The following is an 8,723-nucleotide window of genomic DNA, read 5'->3' on the forward strand; positions in this document are numbered from 1 at the left end:
AATAAAACTTGCTGAAATAAAACTCACCAAATATCTTGAGTTTACTGTTTTGTATGATGAAAGGCTAAAATTAGCCTTAAGGTAAAGAAACCCTTTTTAAGACTGTCAAATTAGCGTCTTCCACAATCTGGGGTCAGAGAAGACCCAAGGGGAATTATTACTCTTGATTCAAGTCCAGAAATGAAACTACCCTAATTTGTATTAGATGAGGATGTCTCCTTCTTGTCACACATTATTTTTGGACCAATTTGTGAGTGCTGGCAAAATCCCAGGAGTGGAGAACTAGGACTGGTGTTGTTCGTGCATTTTGCATAACATGCTGGATGTTTTCAAAGGAACCCAAGGTCATTCAAGTCATAAGAATTTTGAGGAACTTTGTAAGTGCTCTCACTTTTGCTTGTCTGTAGTACGTGTACTACGTAAGTATACCGCTAGTCTGTAGCCATTTTTTACCTAGGGCTGTACTGTATTTTGGCCTACCTTAACTTCCAGAAAGGTCTTGACATTTGTTGTCAGGTAGATATTGGCACCTCTGGTGGAACAGTGTAACCAGTAGCACGCTAAAGTGCTATTTATGTTTCATGTGAATCTGTGGTAGATTGTCATTGCATGGACCTGATTCACAACCATTTAATCTTGATTATGGACGTGTCACAACAAAGGAGGCTAAAGCAAATAGAGAGTAAGGGTTGGTCTAAGCTGGATAAATGCAATTGCATGGTGACTAGGATACTCATCCTCACTTTAGAATAATAAAAAACAACAGCCTTGGTGTGCTGTTGGAGCCATGTTCGCTTAAAGGCTTTCTCATTTTGTTTTTATTTTTATCAGAGCACTCAAAATGTGATAAATATTTTGATATTGAAGGTTTAATTATCCCTCGCCTACCTCAGCTGTTGAAATGGAATAGCGTAATATGCTTGTAAACAGTCTGATCTTTCTGCTTTCTTTTAACTGGCAAGAAGTAGGAAGGGAAGTACAGGCAATACCACTGGTGCCTACATACTGTGATTCATTCTATATGTCTACTGTGAAACTTGTAGAATCCTAATAAGTTTCCAGTGTCAGTGTCAGCTGCTTTAGCAATTGCAAGTACATCATTGCAATTGCAGCCTACACAGACTTGTCCTTAGTCACCTATTGCAACTGCCCAGGGAGGAGTGGATCTTAGTTTGAAAACTAGTGTCTTGCTAATAGAAGTCAAATGTCTTCCATGTTGCCTGTGAAGGAAGTAGGGCAAACACCACTTAGCCAGAATTCTTCAAAATTTACTTTTTCTTCTTATTCCAGCAGAAGAAAAACAGCTGGCACAAAGGAGATTCCAGACAAAAGGAAGGATCATCAACCTGAATACAGAAGACTGAGTTGCATTCTGAATTTTCATTACCATATGTGTTTCGTTGGAGTCATATTTACCCTCTTACAGGAGTTTATTGAATTCTAGTTCCCTCTGTCAGCAGGTTGAAAATACAGGAATTGTAGAAGAGACAAACTGTTGCTCAGTTGTGCCCCATTTGCTACGTCTGGGAAGAGTCCCAAGTCCTGTTCAGTGAGGGTGATGGGCTGGGATGTGCTGCACTAGCACCTGTTCAAGGTATTTACTAACTACACAGCAAACATAACCAGCAGCTTGGTGCACTGAATAGCATGCTTCTATCCCTTGAAAATCAAATTAAGAAAGGGACAAATCCTCATTGGAAGAGGGACACACCAGCACTAAGTATCATCATGACTTAGCCAATCCCAAGAGTTCACAGCCTGTTAAGCTGTGTTTACAGTATGATGGTCGATGTCAGGACCTGACACTTTGTCTTTCATTCCCTGAGCATTTTATACTGTAGTGTGGTGAACCTCATCAGAACTGATGAGTAAAACCCTGCCAGAAAATATTTGGTGTTTGCTTTTTCATCTGGGCCAGCTCTGTGATCAAATTTACCGTATGCCCACATGGCACAGAGGACTCTGTGAGGAGTGAAAGCCTGCAAACCAAGACTAACTTAATCTGAGGTCCCGTGGGACATGAAAGCGTGGCATTGGCAGAAGCCTCTAACCTTGGTAACAGATAGCGCTACAGACAGGAGTGTGTCTGAAATAATGCTTTTTACCCAGACAGAAATGCCTGTTACATTGGTCCTCTAATGCCAAAGTCCAGTTATTCCTTGTGGATGTAGGTGACTACATCAGCTCTTATGAGTAACTGGTGTTTGCTGATGGCAAAAGTGGTATATACCCCTCAGTCGGGGAAATGTGTGCCAGTCTCTTGTTAGAGTAGAGTTATGATGATGATGGTGTGAAGGACCTAAAACCACATTTTCCACCTACCAGGAGGACATGTCAAATACCTGGTTATAATTTCTTTATCAGATCTGCAGAGCTTTGAGTCATGCTAGACAAATGGGTACAGCATAGGATCTGGCCTTGCCGATACCCACCCTCACCCAGCAGTATAAAAGTGGATGGCAGCAGCAGCATTACCTCTTTGAAGCCATATTCACCAAGGGTGCTGAACTTTATTGAACTCCCTGTGATGGGGAAGGAATTGGTACACTCTGATCCCCTCTGGGTGCAGAAGTGTTCAGTCTGTTGATCCCAAACATGCTTTGGCATGAACTAGCTGAGAGTGGCAGCTAAGGGCTCGCCCAGGTAAGCAGGCAGAATTGGCTGAGCTCTCGTCTGCCTCCAGAGCGGACCCACTTTATTCAGAACAGCGAGATGAATGAAAGAAAAAGTGCAAGTAATTCTAGTGTGATACAGAAGAATTAAAGCATATGTTCAAATATTAAGTATGCGTCCAAGTGGTGTTATAAATCAGGGCCTTGTCTAGCAGTGTTGTGTTTTCTGATCCCTCACTAGGATTTTATTTGCAAAGGCACAAGCTATAACTTTGATGCACAACGAACACAGATAATCAGTAGCCTGCCATAGTCAGCTGCAGAGATTGCTGCTGTGTAGCTCTTTGCTCACTGTTTTTGCATGCTCCCCTATGTGCCTGTGGTATATATTCCTCATAGTATCTTTACTGTTAAGAGAACCTGCCTGTACTGCAGGAGGAAGTGGCCCATGAGATTTATCTCCTTTCTCCATGAGAAAAATATATTTGTGAGTGGTTACTTGGGGAGTTTGGGCTAAAACATCATTTACAATACAGATGTGTACAGGCTGTCAGGATGGATTTAAAGGGAGAATTGGGGGGGGGAGTAATTCATAATAGTATAATCCTCACTGAATAGTAAGCAAAGTGAGGCAGCTTCCTACCATGTGGGACTTGGAAAAATTTCTTCCTAATAAAGAGTAATGCAAGGTTTCTGACATGGACAAATTAGAGACACAGCAGGGAAGCAAAACTAGCAAAAGAGATCTGAGGTCTGTAGTGATGCTTGGGAAATGAGGCAGCAAGGCTGATGGCCAACTAACAGAAAGAAAAGTTAGCAAGGTTTTAATTAATTGAGTGTATATGAAAGCAGCGGGTGGGAGAGTGTGTTCTAATACACGAATAAGCAGGGATTGGAGGAGAACATGGGATGGAAACAGCAGGGTATAACAAACCAAAGAACTAATTTAAACCTCCATGCACTGGAGGGAAGACTCCAGGTGAGGCTGTGATGAACACCTCATCTGGGCTTGCAGATCTGTGCCCTGATGGAAAGTCAGGGCAGCCCTGCAGGTAGGTAGGGGCAGCAGGTGGAGACAAATGGTAGGGGAGAGAAGAAAACAAATAATGATTCTGTGCCAGACCCAATCTTCATTCCTCTGCTTTTCCTTCTTTTCAAACTCTGTTGCTTTTTGTCTTGTTTTAGATGGTAAATAGCCTAGAGGCAGTGAGGTGCAGAACTTTTAGTGTACTCTAATGCACTCTGTAACATGTGGCCACTAATTCTGTGGGTGTTCAGCCTCATTGCATACTTATATCACTGTAAGCTACCACAAAAAAGAAGAAACTTGTCCTTTGCTCCCCTGTCCCTTCATTACTTTGTGTTTTATAGGCCTCAGGGAGATGGGGAATTTCCAGCTCTGCACCGTGCTTTCTAGGATACCAGCTGATGTGATTATTAGCATCAGTTCTTTTGGCTATTCTGAAGTAAGTGCCTCTCAACAAGAAGAAAAATACCCTGTATCCCTCAATGAAAACATACTTGCATGTCTTGTGATGGTCAATTTTGACTTGTGTATTTCTCAGAAGTTGAGATAATGCTGCAAATGGCTGTGAGAGGAGTAAAAGCTGCTACATTTCTCTGGATTAATTGTTGGTCTGTAAATTGAAGAAAAGTGCTATGAAGGGAAAAACTGCTATCTTTATATTAACTTTTGTGTCCGTGATATCATACTTAGTTACCAGCTGCAATGACATCAACCCTTGAGTCTCTGCTATTTGCAGAATACCAGTATTGGTGCTTTTGGATTTTAACTTGCCTTTCTATCTATCATTTCTAAATTATTAGGGTCTTCAGCTGAACAGAAAATCCACGCATAAAAATCTTGGTGAAACCATTTTGTCAGAGAACATGTGAATTCATGAACATTGATCGTGAAGTATTTACAGGAGTGTACTGGCTTGGACAAGGTTTCACTGTGTTCCCCTGGTTACTTAGAAGAGCCCCAAATCTGCTACTTTCTGAGTGATCCAGCTGGTATCTGAGGAACCAGAGATTAAATCACCTTTTCTTTGCCAGGTTTGGTTCAAACTTAAATGTCACTCTTCCACATCTACAGATGTGGATTTCTATGGTCCACTTAATAGCTAATATTTAAGTTGAACAGCTCCCCAAAAGAAGATAAGGGTGTACAGGCCTGATCTCCACCAGGTGGTTCTGGCTGTGCCTTAGTGCTACATGCTTATGCTGCATGGAACACATGATACTACATGCAGTGCAAGCTGCTGTTTTCATGATGTAAAATTCTGATCTAAACCAGGGAGATGATTTGTATTCAGGACTTTGAGGTCTTGAGTACTAATGAGGCTACTGGCCTATGTAGTGCTCTGTGGGTTAGAAAGTTAGAGAGTATAAGGGAAAAGACATTTAAAATATAAAAGCAGGTGAACAAAATCCCATCCGGCTCTTTTAGACACATTTCCCAACCCTTTTGTAAGTTGTACTACATTTTGGTGTATATTAATTACTATATTTACACTGATGATTTTGTTACATCAATCTGCCTACATTTGTTTGAAAAGCATCCACTGCATTTGTCAGTACATTTTTTCCTACAATAAACTGTTGTATGTTTCTGTGTTATATATAAGATTCATATTTTAAAAAGTCACTGTTGTCAGACTTCAGCTCTGATTTTAATGCCTATACCTGGCTTTTGATGTGTGAAATTGAGCATCATGTTGTTATGTGACAAAGGGCTGATGCACATGATACCACAGCAACACGCAGCTGTATGAAAAAAAAATCTCAACGAAGTCTGTGAAGAAAGGAAACCTGTCCGGGAGATCTTTACTCTCAGCTAATACTAAGGGAAAAGCTTATTGCTGCTTTTGTAGCCCTTTATCTTTCATTGTATTTTATAGCAGAAAACCTAGAAAAACAGTGCTCAGTTAAAATTTTTTTCCACAGCTGACTTTGAATAGCCACAGGAGATTTTGACTTTTGTGATGTTTGGGGTTTTTTTCAGACATCGCCTAGCTAAGTGTGAAACCTCACCCACAGAGAATCCTATGAAATCAGCTCAATATTACAGAGGCAGATATTTTTTCCCCTTTTCCTTTGGTTACTTTTGAATGCAGGATATGATCTTAGCACTCACTGTGGCATTTCTCATCTATCTGAATATGAAGTGTGTTACTTGTATTTTCTGAAATGTCTGTATTTCCTATTGCTCGTTTAATTTCTGAAATATTTTTCTGTACTAGACTTGAAATCTATAATGTGTTAATTCCATAGCTCAAAGCCAAACAAAACCATTTTTAAAAAGCTTCACTGTTGCCCATTTAACTTCCTGTAGTTGAAGGATAGTTCCACTAACGTTATTTTCCTCAGCCTCCTTCCCATTCCCTGAAAATTATGCTTAGACAAAACATGACCACTGAATGGTTTTAGACTGTACTTGGTTTCAAAACCTGTCAGGCTGACAATCACTTGCTTTTTAAACCCCAAATGATTGTCTCTGAATTAGGGAAAGAGCTCTGGGAGCATTGGGAAGAATGTCAGAGTAACATGTGAAGTAATAGTTTTTCAGGGAAGAAATGGGTAAGAAAATAGAAAGCAATAATCATGCCATGACTTAAATCCATAGTGCACCCACATCTTCAGCACTGAGTGAAGACTAATTCCCCTGCATCTTACCCCCATCTCAGAAAAGATCTAGTAGAACTTGAAGGGTACGCAGAAGAGTGATAAGGCTGGTTATAGTATGCAATAGCTTTTGCTTAAGAGAGGTTTCAACAACTTGGAAGAGAGTTGAGAGAGGAGGGGTGTAATAGAGGAATACAAACTCTCTAATGGCATGGATGAAGTGAATGATTTTTCAGTTTCTCACAATAAAGAAGTAGGTGATAACAAGTGAACATCATCCTCAAGTTATAAATGGAAGAAAAGAAATTGCCCTTTCCCTCAGCACCCTTAGTCCTGGAAATCAGGCTGATTTTCCTGCTGCAAATTGTAACCCTTCTATGAAGGTTGTTTATAAAACAAATACATACCCATGAAAGTGTACTTATTAACCAGTGTTCCTAGTAATCGCCTACTAGAAGCCCCTTTTCAGAGATTCAGCAGTGAGCTAAGTTATGTATGAATACTGGACACTTTATAAGGTGATTGTGGAGAATGTTCTTATTGTTCAGAGCAGCAGTTTAAAGAAAGAAGTGTTTCATTTCAGAAAGCTAAATTACATGGCTGATCCGACACGACTGATTCATGTACCTGTACACTACTGGCTGTAAAATAGTTCTTTAGAGAAGAACAGCCATACTGTGTTAGACAAAACATCTATTTAACTTAGTATTTTACTTCTCAGGTAACCAGCAGCATGTACTTAGGAAAACGGTGTAAGAACAGGGAAAGCATACAAGTGCTATTTCCCCAGTGCGTACAGACACATTCAGTTCAGGGACTTCTGAAGCCACAGAAAATAATTTTGTGTTTAATGGTCCCGATGGATAAATGGAGCAAATGCAGCTGATGTGCTCGCACATTACAGCAGCTTCTGAATAACCATGAAAATGTTGCTTTTCTGCCTTTTGAGCTCTGGTTAATATGTTAATTTCCTCCCGAAAGACCTTTTGTACGTAAAGTGCATGTTTTCAGTTTGTCCATATTAGTATGTCACCCATGTACAGATAAAGTCTCAGGTGTTTATCTGACTTACCTGCCTTTGTAGGCATTACAGTATAGGGACATAATATTTATACCGTGCAATCAGGGGAAGTGATTAATTATTGAAGGTACCACTGAATTGAAAAACAATGTGGATTAGCCTATCTGTTCCACTTGAAACTGTCATCCATGGATTGTGTCATCTGTGGAGCATGCATAACATAATGACAAAGGTAACTAAAAAAGTAAACCTCTTCTCACTGGGCTTAGATTTGCCATATGGGGACATGTAGCTCCATTGGAAAATTTCTAGGCATCTGCAAACTGAGATGGAAAAATGTATTAAGAAGGGAAGATCAGCAAGGAAGGTGGGGAAAAGCTTCCCATCATGTTCAATAGAGACCTCTCTATGCATTTTTTCCCCCCTTTTTTTTTGACAGGCCACCCAAACTTCTTGAAGAAAAACAGTGATCTACTAACTTTCTGAGCAAAGCAAACCCACAGGCCAGCTTGTGCAGTGTTGTCCCCAAGGTTTTCAGCTAGAAGCAACCAAACCCAAACCTCAGCTTTGAAGATTTGGTTCCTATTTTCCTGTTGTCCTCATTTGTTTATTTGCACTCCCAAATACTTGTGGGTACAGTTTCGTTTCGCTTGTTTACAGTGATTTGATAGACTGCCTTTTTATGTTTGACATAACATTGGGTGAGGAAACAGTGGTCAGGAAGGTATTGCCAAAGAGATAGCCCAGCTACTAGCCTCGTGTTCCTGGTCTTTTCTAGAAAAGACAAAAAGCCAGGAGAAATGGAAAGATGCGTGACATATCTGCAAATCTCAGGTTGCGTAAGAAGTGGGTGAGGGTCTGCTCCAAGTCCCTGTGGAGTGGTGCGCAGCCATAGCGTCTGTCTCCCGGGGCCTGAACTTTGGAACAAACGCCCGTGAACACAGCCGCAGCCCATAGGCACGTCAATCCTCTAACAGCCGTTCCTCTCCAGGATGTCTGTGAAGTGATGGTAGAGACCGTAAATTTAACAAATGATTTAAAAAATCGACCTCTGAAGTACCACAGCCCTCAAGAGGAAGGAGCTGCTTCCCCTGTATAAACTACCTGGGAGACAGCTGAAAACCCCCTCCGTACTGACTGGCGCTACCGTTACCGGTCCCAGCAGGAATGGGGACTGAGAAAGCAGCCTTGCTTTTTTTAGGCTGTTGGGCTTTCCCCTTTACGTCTGCACCTACCAAAAGACAAAAAAAAAAAAAAGACAAACCAAAACACCAAACCCTTCCTTCCTTCCTATGCTGCACCAAGCCGTTGATGCTCCGGAAAACCAGGAGGCGGGGGAGCGGGGCTGAAACCCCTCTCGCGTCCTGCTCGCTTTACCGGCAGCCGCAGGTGCCGACTGGCACCGGTTAAGGCAAACCGCGCCGCCCCGAACGCGGGCAGAGGGGCTCGCCCCCCGCTCCCCC

Source organism: Buteo buteo, chromosome 3 (genome assembly GCF_964188355.1).
Source record: "Buteo buteo chromosome 3, bButBut1.hap1.1, whole genome shotgun sequence".
Classification (NCBI taxonomy): Eukaryota; Metazoa; Chordata; class Aves; order Accipitriformes; family Accipitridae; genus Buteo; species Buteo buteo.